This window comes from Trichomycterus rosablanca, chromosome 4 (genome assembly GCF_030014385.1).
Source record: "Trichomycterus rosablanca isolate fTriRos1 chromosome 4, fTriRos1.hap1, whole genome shotgun sequence".
Taxonomy (NCBI): domain Eukaryota; kingdom Metazoa; phylum Chordata; class Actinopteri; order Siluriformes; family Trichomycteridae; genus Trichomycterus; species Trichomycterus rosablanca.
This window is the reverse complement of record NC_085991.1, coordinates 29,934,432-29,950,686: the sequence shown is the minus strand read 5'-3', so window position 1 is coordinate 29,950,686 and position 16,255 is coordinate 29,934,432.

Sequence of the window (16,255 nt, the reverse complement as noted above, 5' to 3'; positions counted from 1 at the left end):
GCTAAATATAGCTGGTGATAATTGTAGCGACCTGGTCGTCCTCGGCAAAGACGACGCTGCTGGGTGAAGCTTACATGTTCAAGTCCAGCAGTTGCTCGTGACACCGTAACCTTAAAGGCAGGGATGCCTGTAGGAAAGGTGAGAATTATCATTTAGTTACCTGGTGAGGTGGAGAGGCTAAAAATGGAAAGTTTTATTTTTATTTATGCAATTATCTTGAAAAACCAGTTGATCTTAAACTGGGACGCTGCGGGTCAGACGTGAGGCAGGAATACACCCTGGGTGGGGCACTAATCCTCCTCACCACACACACATACACTCACAACTAGGGGGAATTTTAGAACAGCCTTTTTACCTTCTGCATGTTTTAAGAGGTGAAATAAACCAAAGAATCTAGAATAAAACACAACCCAGGCACAGGAGGAATATGCCAAACTCCTAAAAGCCAAAGATTTAAGTCCAGGTCCCAGGACTCACACTACCTGCCATCAATTTACTTCTCCAACACTGGGCACAAGAAAGGAATACATACGGGATGGAGCACCAATACGGCAAAACACTCACTCACTCACTCACTCACTCACTCACTCAGCAGCCAATGCTTTCTCTCTTTAAGGACTTAAGGGAAAGGAAACAATGAAGCAGAATGAGTTGAAGCACTTACAAGGTGAGTTCATATGCGGATCAGCCTTGTGCAATCAGCCAGCAGAGGTCGTAATTGTATCAGTCATGAGGTCCCTATCCAGCTCCCTCCCTGTATGAACCAACAAGCCAAACATTGTTCATATAGCCGCCCAGCCCAGCCGGATGGCAGAGCTGAGATTTGATACGATGTATTCGAAATCCCAGCTCTGGTGTGCTAGCATGTTTTACCGCTGCTTTTGATGCCATCATCAAAAAATGTTTTTGGTTGAGCGTGTAGCCACTGATGCACCGCTGCTTTCACATCATCATCACATGAAAATCTTCGTCCCCTTAAAGCTTCTTCTTCCAAAAAGGTGGAAATCAGGTGGCGCTAAATCCGAACAATAAGCTCTCTCTCAGTCTCTCAAACACGACCAGTTACTAATCCTCCTGTCCTCACCGTTTCCAACCAAAATATAAAAGTGTGTAGTTGAAAATTCCTTGTAAAAGCAGGTTTAACCCAACTTTAGTAAAAAAAGTTTTTCTATTTAGAAAGTACAATTTAATTTCTGTATGTGAAATCTCAATAATACATGAAGAAAATAGTAGTATTAAAGAAATGAAAAGCTTCAGATACATGAGCAATCTGTATGATGTAGACAATAATAAACATGCATAAAACAGTCTGACCAGTGGAGTTGCCTTTTGTCTCATCAAACCATTAGTCACGATTAAAAACATACTGGCTAATGTTTCACAAAAGTTATGAAGAAATTGTAGTAAAACATATTAAAAGAAAAATAATACACCCAGTGTTGTTTCTTCATATTTGTTTTCCCTGATGCTAAAATCAAAGTCTTTTTCTTTGATATTTTCTGCAGCAGCAGGGCTAAATTACAGCTCTGTATAATTAATCCATGTCAGCCTAAAAAGCTGATGTAAGGTGCCTTTGAAGATGCAAGGCTTTTGCCCTCTCTATCCTGTACATTGGCCTGTGAGGTAAAATGTGGAATTCCTACGTGTAGCCATTTCTTCAGTCCCTTCATGTTTCTGATGGCAACCAAAGAAATATTAGACACATCAAACATTTAAACATATCAAATAGGCAGAATCTATCAGAGCTGGGTAGTACCTGTGAGATACTTTTAGAGTTTAGTTTAGTAAATATAAAAACTAGGGATGTAATGATGCACCACAAGACAGTTAATAACCGATTCAAAAATTCCCCCATTCAAATTGATTTGACATGTATAATGAATCGATATTTTCTTTAAACAGCAGAGGGCACTGGCGCTATACACATTGCCTGGTTGACGTCACTGGCGCTATACCAGGTTGCCAGATTCGGGGTTTTTCAGCTAAATTGGGCTAATTCAAAATTGTTTTGCATAGTTTGTATCTACCTCAGAAATAAAAGGGCATTCATTATTTAGATAAATAAAAGATCACAAATACAGTATTTTATTTTATATTTTTTAAGAGAAATAATAAAAGGAAACTTTGTCATAATTTGTCTTCAATTTCAGTTTTAAAAAAATCAGGAAAAAATCGTATCGTGAACCCAGTATCGTGAATCGCATCGCATCGTGGATAGAGTGTATCGTTACATCCCTAATAAAAACATTTACTTTGTTACTTATATTACTTACTTATATATATTATTACATGTTATGTTATTATTACATTTTATTGGGGCTGACTTTTAGATGAAAGGTAATTTCCCTTGGTAGCGTCATTATGTAGGGTGTGAATACTCTTCATTTGAACCCTATATAAAGTGTATATGCAGTGAAAGGAAAGTCATTTGGAAATAGGATCAATGTAATCTGCTTTCCTTAAAGGTACTGTAATTGTTTATAGAACCGCTCCTGTACTTAGGGGTCACCACAGTGGGTTTGGTGGACACAGTGAAACAAAACTGTTAAAACAATATAATTAAATCTTGTTTGAAGAAAGACCATCATCTAAATACACAGAGCTGTTGTCTGTATTGCTAGCCAAGCTTGACATGCTATGCATTGCTAGTCTTAACTGTTTACAATTGTAAACATGGCAGACACGCTAAGTGGCCATTAAATGTCTGAGGTGATATTAACTCTGTGCAGGTTTAGTATTAACGACTGGTTGTGCTTCAAATTCATTAAAGACATTCATATACATATTCAAATGTTAATGAAAATTTTAACTTGTATCTGGTAATGCTAATGGCTAATGTCACCTACAAGGCATGGCTTTAAATACTAAAATGCAGTCTTTTTAATCCTAATAAATGACACACAGTCATACCTGGAAACTTTACATGTGTGTCCGCTCTAAATGATCTACAATCATTGGTATTTTGATAAATTTGTTTTCCATTTGCTGCCCTAATAGACTTCTGAATAGATTTTCTGAAACACTTTCCACCAGATTCATTATTCACTACTCAGACATGCGTGCATTTTAAAGGGTCAGGCACTAGTTTTGCACCATTTAGCTCCAATACAAATTTCACAGCTCTAGTTGCCAATTTCTGGCCCAACTTTTTTTTGGAAATACATCTTGTTTCAATCACTGCCACTTCATTGAGCTCTTATAAGACCTATCCTCCAGCCCATATTTCCTACAAGTTTCTCTCGACTTTAGGTTTAGGGTTCGGTAAAATCATTAATTTTCTTCCATACCGGTGCCCAGGTGGTGCAGCGGGATATTCCACTAGCACACCAGTGCTGAGATTCTGAACTCCTCGGTTCGAAACTCGGCGTTGCCACCTGTCGGCTGGGCGCCATCTAGCAGGCATAATTCGCAGTGCCTGCAGCAGACATGTTTCTGCTAGGGACTATGTGGGTGGGGTCTTCAAATGCTGTGTAAGGACCCTGATTAACAGATAGAGAGGCGTCTGTGCAGAATGCATGGGTAAAAAAAGGGTTCCACTAAGGGCTTGTGGAGGCGTGAGGAGGCGTGAGCAGCAATATACTCACCTCGACTGCAATCAGGGATCCCCCAGCAGCAGAAGACAAATTGACTACGCTAAATTGGGAGAAAATGGGACAAAATGCATAAATAAAATAAAAAAAAGTAAGAAATGTTCCCCAACTTCATGCCACAAAGTTGAAAGCACAGTAGAATTACTGTAGCATGTCAAAATTACCATGAAGATGAATCATTTTTACTGTTTTTTAAATGGTTAAATCCATTGAATCACCTTTTACTTTACAACTTTACAGTTGGTTACTTTACAACTTTACAGCTGGTTTTGTTTTTTATTGCTCTAGAGTTCAATAATTGTGTGCTTTACACCATTTAAGATAATTACTGCTATGGTAATCTGAATAGCTCTAGACTGTACATGTGCTGACAGATGCAGTTTGGAGTTCGGTAGTGGGTGTTGAAGGCACCATTGCAACACATGTCCATCCCATTCTTTGTGTCTGAGCTGTTGTTGCTGCTAGATATTTCCACTTCTAAGTGACAGAACAACAGTTATTTGATAGATGGGGCACAATCTATTACAATAGTGCCATGTTGTAATTCACTTCATAGGGGAACTGTCAGAGAGGGCCTATGATATTCCAAAAATAATATTATATATATATAATAATATAACACTTTACTAGGCTTTCAGGTAAAAACGAATTTGTCTGTGGAAATTGCATAGCTGTTTTATTGCACACACAAAAAATGATTCATCCTTAATTTTTCAACCACCGCCATGTTTACCTCTCATGTTGAACCAAAGCATCTTTTTGAGCTTTAAGGATTATACTAGATTAACTGACTGCATATATGGAACATCTGCAGAGATTCCATAAAGACCAGCTGATTTTAATGTGTGACAGAATCTAAGTATCATATGATGGGGGTTTAATCCAGGGCCAGCTGCAGATTTTACTCTGCCTCCACCAAGATCATGACCTAAAATGACAGCTGTCCTACCCCCTCTCAATCTCTCACAGAGAAACCTGTTGGGAATGAACCCAGAACATACACAATCCACACACACAGATTCTAAAAGAGAATATAAAATTAGCAAGAATATACCCATGGATATCCCTGTGGATTTTCTTCTTTCAACTTTTACGCACAGGTGCCACCATGGCCTTATTTCAAATACAAGAACTTCTATGTTCCCGTTTTAGCTTGGTGTTTCTAGCTTTTGAAATAATACAACTGGAACAACAAATTTCAAGCCAGACAAAGAAAAAAGTAAGAACTCAGAAGCAACATTGTAAAACTTCAATCCTTATTTCCACTTAAAATAGATGTGTTCCACTGATAGCCTCTTGAAGGATAAAGGATTTTCAGCTTCCATCCCTACCCTGATCCTCATTTAAAATTTATTAATCTTATTAGTCACCCAAATGTACACATTTAACAATTTTGGGTTGGTTTTCACTTGATGATGGAAAGATGCAGGATGAAACGAATGTGCTTTACAATACCTATAAAAAATTACTGAAGCATATAGATGAGGTTCAGATGGCTACAATTTATCAAACCATTACAGCAATTAATTTGCAGGGCTCGAATGAGGCAGTCTTTAACGGTACACTCAGTTCTGTCCTTAGCGGCCATAACTCTGAGCCGTTACCCATTACTTACAAAAGCTTAAAACTGAAAAGAAATTATATCAGAATGTGTTTAGATCATTCTTTTGAATTAGATGAATTATTAGTCGACAAAATAGACCCTATCAGTTTATGAAAAAAGAAAGATGGATGTGATAAATAAAAAGGGAGATGGACTGTTTGTGTACTATTGCTTGCACTTTCTCATCTGTTTCTATTCATGAAAAGGAAGTGACATAGGATTATCAATTCGGTGCCTTTTGTGTCCCCAGTACTGATCACTGTATTTATTAAGTAAATTTTAAACAATACAATTTCTAAACATCTTACTGAAATAACACTTTCAAATACTAAACACAATGTTTTTCTACCCTCCCAATATAAAATGACTGTATACATACTGTTTTTATCTCTTAGATACCAGAGGTTTTCCCATGTCCCCAGTGCTTTTCAGCAGGGTTTAATAACCTAAAAACGTGACAGAACTATAACGGAAAATCTCAACTCTCAAACTTATCACATTGATTGACATCCACATCTTCCAATTGTAGACACTTTGCATGACACACCGTAAAGCAAGATGTGTCACCAGAACAACAGCTCGAACGTAACCAAAAATGCTGTTAAATGTTCTGTGTGTAAAAGTTAAAATAAAAACAGCATAAGTGTGATGTTGTAGGTTCTGTATTTATTTCTTTAGAATATTTGTTTCACAGTCTGAGCATTGTTATTTAGATAGCTAGTTTAACCATGGTGCACTGAGACACGTATTATTACTGCTTAGTTGTTTGAAAGGAGAAATGACGGTATCGGATTGGTATCGGTATCGGCAGATACTCAATTTGCAGTATCGGTATCGGACATAAAAAAGTGGTATCGAGTCTTTACAGTTAATAGTTCTTAGCTAACATACTGACAACCAGGCCCATGTAGCTGTTACTAAACGATCCCTTTGGCACCTTTGCCATTTCACTTCTACATGCATTTAATGAGCTCAATTTTGAAATAATCTGCAAATTTGATGATGCAGTTGTGTTTTGCTTATCCAGAAAGCCAGACTGTCGAATTTAGGGTCTCTGGCAGATGCAGCGGCCTTGGGGACACCAGTGCCGAGCAGAAGTAAGAAAGAGATTTTCATCTACAGTGACATTTAATCAAATTAAAACCAAACCACTGTAAAATTCCCATCTGTTGTGTCTTGGTTTCTCGGCTTTATTGCTCTTATTAGACACAAAATGGTTAAATTGCGATCGCACCTACATTGCACCCAACAGCTTGCAAAACATTTTAGACTGCAATAAAACAGATCGTGTCTTAGTACACAGCATTTTGTCCTTGTTGCCTGTCTTTGTATGGGTTTAGAACATGGAGGTGGGAATAGATTGGTAGCCTTAGGTAGGTGAAAGAAGGCCCATTTCCCAAGAGAGATGGATTAAGAGAGCAAGTGGAAATGAATGATCTGACTTTAAATAGCCTTTTGGCTTTCTTTGTCCCATTCTATTCTGTTTTTCAGTTGGAGGATGGCTTGACATTCAGCTTACTTTCTTGTTTGGTCTGACTTTGATTTCATCAGTGTACCAATGTCTAAACTTAAGTTTATTTGTCCACCTTACACAGTCAACAATGTTGCAGCTTTATTAAACTATCTGTCTAAACAGTGACTTCAATCCTGCTTTTGCAATATGTAGTTGGTATTTTGAAACATATTTAATAAAATTCTATTTATAGCTGGTGGTTTGATCTGACTTGTGTCTGGATTGGATCGTGACATTTACGCTAGTGAAATGCATTTAAGGTAACACAGATCATAATCCTATTGGTGTGTCATACATGCAAATCTCTGTGTTGCATCTTTTTTCCAACAATTTTGCAATTACTTAGCAATTACTTATATATATAATTTATTATATAAATTATAAAAATGATATTTATTATATAAATTACTCTTTTCTCATCTCTGTGCAGGCGCCATCAATCAGCCAGCAGAGGTCAAAATTGCACCAGTCATGGGAGAGAGACCCCATCTGGCTTAGTCCCGCCCAAATCTGAACAACAGGCCAATCGTTGTTCATGTGGCCGCTCATCCTTAGCCGGTAGACAGAGCTGAGATTAGATATAATGTATTCGAGATCCCAGCTCTGGTTCCAGCATGTGTTTTTACCGCTGCGCCACCTGAGCGGCTTAATCTATCCCATAATTCAACTGAAGCTGCAATAGAATTCATAGCGAAGAAGAAAGATGGCAGAAAGCGGAGTAAGACAAACATTACAAATTTACAACCCTGAATAAGGTTATGAGTAGCTTTGTGGAGAATGACAGAATTCATTTTGTCTGATTTTAAAATTGTTATAACTGTGGCAATGTGACATAATGCATCACGTGACGCTGGTAAAATGGCGGATGTGGTACATCTGAAAAGGCATGCATACTACAAACTGCGTAATGAAAGAGATTACTGTTTTAGTGGCCGAGCAGTGTGCACTGCCCCCAATTTACTACAGACTGTTTAAGTATGTAATTTCGGATGCAGCCTGGTCTGTCCCACCTGCTGGCCAGTTTTCTATATGATATGTTAGGTCATCTGACTGTCCTGAATTTCAGCCCTCAAGAACTTGGACTTGCCAGTCTGTCCTTAGGTTCAGAGCTTGGGGGCTTATGGGCTTAGAGATTTGTGGTGATCAGGGATGTTGGGTTGCTGTTGTTCTGGCTCTCACATATGATCGCTCAGGTTTGTTGATAGAGTGGGAGATGGGTGTCGTTGTCCTGTAAAAGCCAATATGGCTGTGGTACCTTCTTGTTCTTGCTTTTAGTTATGCTGTAATAATAGGGGGTGCCAGAGTCTCACTTTTCATGCACAATTTATTTCTTACTATTACTGTTTTTAGTTAATGTCATATTTTAACTACACATTTTGTTTCTTTGCTCCAATGTGGTTCTGATGTAAACCTTTTCAACCACCTGAGACTAAAGCCTGTAGATTTGAGGTTGCCATGACAACATTGCTATCCTGCTGGACTTCTGGATGTGATCGGACTCTGCAGTGACAGCCCTGAAAATGTGAAGAACTTGTTATTGGACTTTATTGTACCACAGACTATACAGAAGGATGATAAACCTTTTTATCATCTACACAGACATGATTGGCTATATCTGTGGGGGAAGGGGGGGGCAGCCAAAGCCCTTGCAAACATTTTTTAAATATTTTAGGAATCGAGGACACTAACTGTTGCAGTTTTGCAAGTTAAATTCTTGTAAATTTTTGCCTGATGTGGGATTTGAGCTGCTTAACAGTCCATGGTCATTGTTGTCTGATTTTCATCTTCATGCTGCACTATACATTTTCAACAGGAGACTGGACTTTAGAAGGCCATTCAAGCACACACATTCAGTGTCTATGAAACCATGCTGTTGTAGCACATATAGAATGAGGCCTGGCATCATGTTGCTGAAATAATCATGGACTTCACTGGAAAAGACGTTACCTTGAGAGCAGCAAGCATTTTCTCTGGAAAATCCCCATATAATCACTGTCCTTATGTACTGTACTTATGGCTTGGAGTAGCTATATAATAACCTCTAAACATTCTTAGAAAAGGGACTGTACAGGTACATGAGTTACTTGGGGCAAAGGAAACCTTTAATAAGTCATTATAAGCAATTAATGACTTTAGGTGGTTAGGTGCTGGAGCCTATTCCAGCTTTTCAATGGACGCAAGGCACACAGTAACACCCTGGACGGGGCACCAGTCCATCGCAGGGCAGATACACACACCCATTCACTTATAGGGCAATTCAGTGTCCCCAATTAACCTGACTGCATGTTTTTGGACTGTGGGAGGAAACCGGAGCTCCCGGAAGAAACCCACGCAGACACATGCAAACTCCACACAGAAAGGCTGCCTGGGGATCGAACCCAGGACCTTCTTGCTGTGAGGTGACAGTGCTACCCACCGAGCCACCGTGCTGCCCTATTAAAAAAGAATAATGAAAATTTGCGTCTCATTATTTTGCTTCTCACTCACTCACTCACACACTCATTCACACTTAGAGGCAGTTTAGTGGTTTATTGCAGCTAATTTGCCTTACGCATACTTTAAGAGGTGGAAAGGAAAAGGATTTGGGAACCATGTTGCTGTGTGGCACCCACTCAACCTAATTTACTTCTTTTCACTTTCTATTTATTTATGCATTTTCTCCCGATTTAGCATGGTCACTCTGTCTTCCGCTGCTTGGCATCCCTGATTGCATTCGAGGAGGATTGCACGGTGACCAATGTCTGCAGTGTCTGCTGCAAGCACTGCCAATTATGCCCGCTAGACGGCACCCAGCCGACCGGTGGCAATGCCGAGTTTATAACAAAGGAATTCAGAATCTCAGCGCATGTGTGCTAGCGGAATATCCCACTGCGCCACCTGGGCGCATAACCAGCATATTTTTAATCAGCATAACCAAAAAAAAAAAAAATGTCTTAAACACTAGACAAAATGACTTATAATAAACTTAAGCTATTGAAAAAGCAGTTTAAAGTCAGTTAATGGTTAGTCATCGGCAGCACCCAAAGAGCATTATCTTGACCACATGAGTCAGAAGTCTTAAAAAAGCTACAATACAGTAGCTGACTTCAGTCAACACCAGCTCAAAATATAGCACAGCCATTTATCTTGCAATATTTCATGGAAAAGCTGAATGGATGTCAGTAATAGTTGAATAATACACCCCTCTATTACTTTATATGGAAATGCAGCCTTTGGGCCTGGCATAACAAATGTAGCCTGTTTTAATTTCTGTTATGGTAAGTTTCATTAAGATTTATCATGCAGCCCTGAGATCGATCTTCATAAAGGTTCCATGAGAAATAATATAGCCGATAATGATTCAGTTGGATTTATTCCTTTTAAAAACAGAAATGCTGAGAAACCATTTTATGTGACGCTGTAATAGATTGTTATGGCATAGCATAAAGGCAATCCCATTCATGAAATATATAAACTCGAGCCTTAAATAAAAGTAAATAAGGAAAATTTTAATATTTTCAATATGTTCCTGTGCTATTTTAACACACACAGGGTAGAAACGATCATACATAATTACAGCTGTTGGAGCAGTTGGAGAATGATCACAGATGTGAATAAATGAAGCTTTATTTTGGCAGGGTTAAGCGTGGCTGGGTCGAGGATGAACATGTGGGTAGATCACAGATTAAATGAGGTTGGGGGTTTGGGCTTGGCTCTGGTTGGAGAGACTGAAGATAGTGAGCAGACACATCAAGATGGATGATCAGCTGGACATGACTCCTCCATCATCATCCAGGTGTGTGTGTGTGTGTGTGTGTGTTTATAGGTCTGTGTGAGTGTGTGTGTAGATGAGAAATGGTGGTGAAAGGTTATTTATTTATTGCCACTTTTTGTTTTTACTCTCCAAAGATCTGGATCTTGCTGTCCCTAAATTTTTGTCAGGCTCCCTTTATTACCACCCAAAAGTGGAAATAAAGGGAGCTTGTCTTTGTCCTGAATGTCTTTGCATAGTATTTTCTTAACCTTGGGGTTGGGAATCCACTTGGAATCACCTAAGATACAGATGGGGATGCATTAATCTGAAGGTTGTGGTAAGGCACATCACAAAATGTTAGAAACCCTTAGAATAGGAGCACTGGGTAAAAAAAGTTAATTCATTATTTGATGTTTCTTTATATATATATACATATATACTGTATATATATATACAGTAGAAATATATATAAAACTACAGTATATATTTATAGTATATACTGTATATTTTGTAAACTGCCATAATAAAAAATAACATTTGAGAAGAGCAACTTTGTGGTACAGCAGGTAGTGTAGGTGTCATGTAACACGGGCGTCCTGGCTCAAACCTTGTTTCTGTTCTCTTTATGTATGGATGGGTTTCCTCATGGTACTATCAGAGTTCCTCCCCCTTTCCAAAAACATGCATAAGGTGGCTTGGTCACTGTATGTTTCTCTGAGTTGTAGGTATATGAGTAAATGTGTGATGTCCTGCAATAAAGTAGTGCAGTCCTAACTGTATTTCTCTCCTACCCCATTGATTTAGAGTGGTGCTAAACTCACCCTGATGCTGATCAGGATGAAGTAGTAATGAAGATGATTTAATAAATTAATAATTAAGTACTGCCTTTAAAACAAGCTAAAACAGACACAATTATAGGTCATTTAACTATATCAGTCTGTGCATAAATGAATGTTTAAATAAAATCAAGTCAAAGTTTATTTATTATATACATAGTCACACACAGTACAACTCACAGTGAAGTTTTTTTTTAACTGGCCACATTAGCGTGTAAAAAACCCCAGCAAATTTAAACCTGAGCTCCCAAAGGAAACCCACGCAGACATGGGGAGAACATGCAAACTCCACACTGCCCCAACTGGGGATCAAACCAAGGACCTGTTCTTTGGCAAAGCAAGCCCAGTCAACTATTGTAAAGATACCAGACGCAACAACTGCACAGCCACAAACCACCAGGACTATGAGAATGGGCTTTGGCTGGTCAGCCGTAGTCAGTTCAACCAAGCAACTCTGTCCTTTTTGATGGTTTCCTTTTCCTTTCAGCCTCAGAGGAGGCTTGATCACACCCTCACGGCCACGGTGATGTAGAACAAACTACAAAAAGAATCTGGAGAAGTGAATATTCTCTGACGTGATAAATTATGCATTGTTGAGGAATAATGGTTTAGGGCTTTTTTGAGCTGGGCTGTTTCTGTCCAGTAAAAAAACTGACATAAATGTGTGGATTCATTACAGAAAATAGATATATAATACAGACATAAGCCTATTTCATGCAGAAGGTAGTGTGGGTATAACCAAGCAACATGTTTTTCCCACCTCCCAAAACATTAAAAAATTAGATTGACTGTTGTAAACTGCCCCTAGATGCAAGTGTTAAAATAAATGGGTGAGTTTATGGTAATGGACAAACTAAACCCTTATTAAGATGAAATAGTCAATAAAAATGAAAAAAGATGACTAATACATAGAGTAAATAATGTTTGACTATACAAATATTTACAGAAAGTCTTAGTCTTTTCTCCCACCCATGAATTTACAGTCAGCCAGGATGCAGAAAATAGGCTTAGGAAGTCCATTCCTGTGTCACCTGCTTCCTCAGCCTGTCGATAACTAATCCTAACCTTTTCCCATCCACAAAATTGAAAATAAGAATAAAATAAAATAGATGGTGGGTGCTATCAAGGGCAGCACAGATAGGCAGGAGGAAATTGTGTCACTAATGGATTTAGGGATGGGAAGGTGGAAATATATATGATAGCAGTTCTGGGATAGCCCTTTCAGCCCTGGGCAAGATTCATTCACACATACACACACACATTTGGAAGAGTGTCATTTTTCCTGCTTTCAACTGTGTGGTGATCACACTTACGCCCACTCACGCGTGGGTGACATACAGGAAGCATTCTTGTCAGCCTTGGAGGAAGGTGTACTGTAGATGAGAAGATGCAATAGTATTCAAGCCGAAAAGGACAACTTATCCCGATGCAGATATCTTTCTAGGTGGGTCTGCTATACCAACCCACTGGCTTGTTCGGGGCTTGGAAGAATTGAATCGATATCAGAGTGCCAGGTTACCTGTGGCCTTTCCTCTCTCTGCTTTTCAGCAGTCACACCTGTTAGAGCTGGAAATTACCTTCTTCCAGAATCGCCATGCATCAGGAACACGCTGCATATATTTGGCTACCAATACGCCCCAAGCTGCACTGAAGATAGAATGCTGCATATCAAACTTGGCACAGAAAAGACATTTAATTTTGCTTGATAAAGCTAAGATAAAGTTCTGATAACAGAACTGCTTTTTTCATCCAAACACCAAGCCTTTTTACTGGCAATGATATTTTTCCCACCTCAGGCTAGAGCAGCTCTTTTCTGATAACAAACATCCTGCTCTCCAGTTTTTCTTCAAGTGGATTTATTTACCCAGCAATGCTCACAACAGCATAATATTATAATCAAGCCAGCTTAAAATATTTGATTTTTTTTAGTTTATTATCTAGTTCTTTAATTCCTTCCACTACAAATTCATACCACTAGCACCGCCCCCTAAATGCCCCCTCTGACACATGGATAGTCACTGGTCACATCTTTTCACCTGCTCACAATGGAGCCTCTGCAAGAGCTGCATTGCTTTTGGAGAGACAAAACCTAGATTTTAGCAGTGGGCTAAACCCTGGGGGTTGTTGAAAAAAATAAAAATAAACGCCCCCTTGTGGAGGCTTTATGTTACATCTTGTAAATCACAGTGAGACCAGATAGAGTAAGCTACATTGTTTGTGTTGCCTGTGTCACAATAGTTTAAAAACCTTGGGCTAGTGTATTACACTGCTTCACTACCCAAGCTCCCATATTTACACTTCCTCACCCCCCACCACCATCTGAAATTCATTTTTATTAATTCATTCATTCTCACTAACTGCTTTATCGTGGCTGGAGCTGTGGCAGGTCTGATCCATATTAAGAGTCATGTCTTTTTGCATTGCCATTTTTGGCCAGCAGAGTGTACACAAATGATCAGATGATCGATGTGTCAGTCTCTCTTAATTGACAACTACCTGCACCTCATGAGCATTAATTCGCTTTAGGTGGAAGTTTTTCTATATATATCCCATAGTTTTTCCCTTTCGGCTTTGCCAGCTCCTTAATTGGCACACTTGCTTTTCTCTTGAGTTAGTGATGTTGGGCTGCTTTGTCCCGCCTGGTCTTCTGCAGGTGTTCCTTGATTGCAACTCAGGTTCTATTTCCATTCTTGCAGGTGTGTGGATTTGCCCCACCAATCATTAGTGAGGCGTGTCCAAAGCAGATACAGTCAGTCTATTGTAGGCCAATATACAGCCACACATTTACTTATTTACTCACACCTAGGGGGAATTAAGGGTAGTCAATTTGCTTTCTGCATGTTTGTTCATATTACATTTCAACTACGAAACCCATAGGTTTGAGGCTGCTATGCCAACAGTGGTAAATAACAGATAAAACAGCAGGTAAAATGGCCAAATATCCCATGTCTCCCAGATTTGATAGACAGTCACAAATCTTCTTCCATTCTGATTAATGATGAATGCACCAGGCTTTCCATTATTAGGTTCAGGCCTTTCTAAGACACACTTCTAAAATACAATATCTCAGCCTTTGCTCTGATTGAAGGGCTGCCACTAAGGGACCAGCATTAATTCTGCTATTTTGACTCCATGGAGGTTTATGGTGGCATGGTATACAATTTCCATAAATAAAGGCACAAATCTCACTCATAAGTGTAATTAATTTGATGGGCACTTTTACTTCTTTTTTAATGTAATAAAAAGTAATGACAATTTACTTCATTGTATTTGTTCATGTTCTTCTTACTACATTTTGGTGATTACAGGTGGCATTCTTTTAAAAATATAGTGTTCAACAGTGACACCATTTTAAATGCTGTGATGAAATTAAATAAAGTTGCAGTTTTGCTAGTCTACCACTATTAATCTCGGCATAAAAACATATAGACAATTATAGACAACAGTTTTTGACTGTTTGCATGATATGAGTATTAATGCTATTTTAAAGTAGATGGGAGTCTCTATGAAGAGGAAAATCTGTTGTTCAAGCTTAATCGGAGGATCAAATGTCCAGACATCATCAGTTAAAATGCAGACTGCATAGATAGTGAGTTTGCAGTTTGCAGATACCCAGGGTCACACGCTCAGTCCTCTCACCTGATATGACCTCACTAAAGAGGAAACATTTCTAAGACAATATACACAATATATATATGCTTTGAGAAATGATCCTGTTTTCACCACAGCTTTTGAACAGAATTGCAAATGCAGCCTCGGTAAGTTTTCCTATAGGAACTGAAATGCTGAGGATCAAGAAAATCTCTTGTGAGTGGAAAAAGGTGCCACATTATTTTGCTGAAAGACAGTCTGAGAAATTTTGTGGAAGCTTTTAGCTTAAAGTTAGGTGGAAAACAAAGTCTCAGTCAGACAGGGACAAGTTTGTTTTATTAATCCAATCAGATCTCATGAGGACAGGACACAAAGTAAGGATGAGTATTAAAGCAACCTGCATCCCAATTCACACAATCCTGTTCCAAAAAGTATACCTAATTAGTGCACTGCAAATGGGATTGTTACACACTATGTAGCACACAAGATGTGGTTTGGGACACAACCAGGAAATCACTAAAATGACTGAATGAGTAAAAGTCACCATAAAACATGTCAGTGTTAAGTAGTGTTTCACAAAAATGAAAGAAAAGCAGTAAAATTAAATATTCTTTGTAAGATACAAACAGCATACTCTGTACCAATGAGAATGGACGCAAAATAGTACATCAGTGAAACACATTATATAAAAAAATAACTACAAAGTGGCAGCTGCTGAAGTAGTTGGGCAATAAATAATTTAAAACCTATGTCCTTCTGCATTGCCAATTTAGCTGGCATGGAGGCATTAATGAGCATCATTAGCTTCATGGGCATTAATTCGCTTCGGGTGGAAGTTTTTCTATATATCATGGTTTCTCCCTGTCACACTGGCCAGCTCCTTCTGTGGCAAGGTGGGCCACGCCTTGCTATTGAATTGCAAGGTTAGACCCACACCTTCAAGAATGAATTTATTTTACCAAGGTAGAAAAAACTGGCTAAAAAGCCACCAACAAAAAAAGAGAACCATCTTAAATAAATAAGGTGGCCAAAAAAAGAGACAATGTAACAAGTCGAAGACACAATAGCATTTGCAGCTCGCAATGGAGAACGTGGAAGGAACTGGTATAGCGCAGAACTGAGAACTGGTAAACAAAATATGACAGGATGCCCCTGCTGAAAAAAGTAGAGATAGGAAACTCTCAGATAACCCTCAGGGAACACTAGGGAACAGCAATGCACAAGCACTAACCCAACCACACCATAACGTTCATTTATGCTCCAGAAACGGGATGTCACACCACCTCGGGGGCAGTCTGCTCTTTCAGGGCGGTTCCATTGCACAGCGACCCTGGTTGTGTTCACGAGGTGCAGGTGATTGTCATTTAGGAGAAAGTGTCACATCAATCA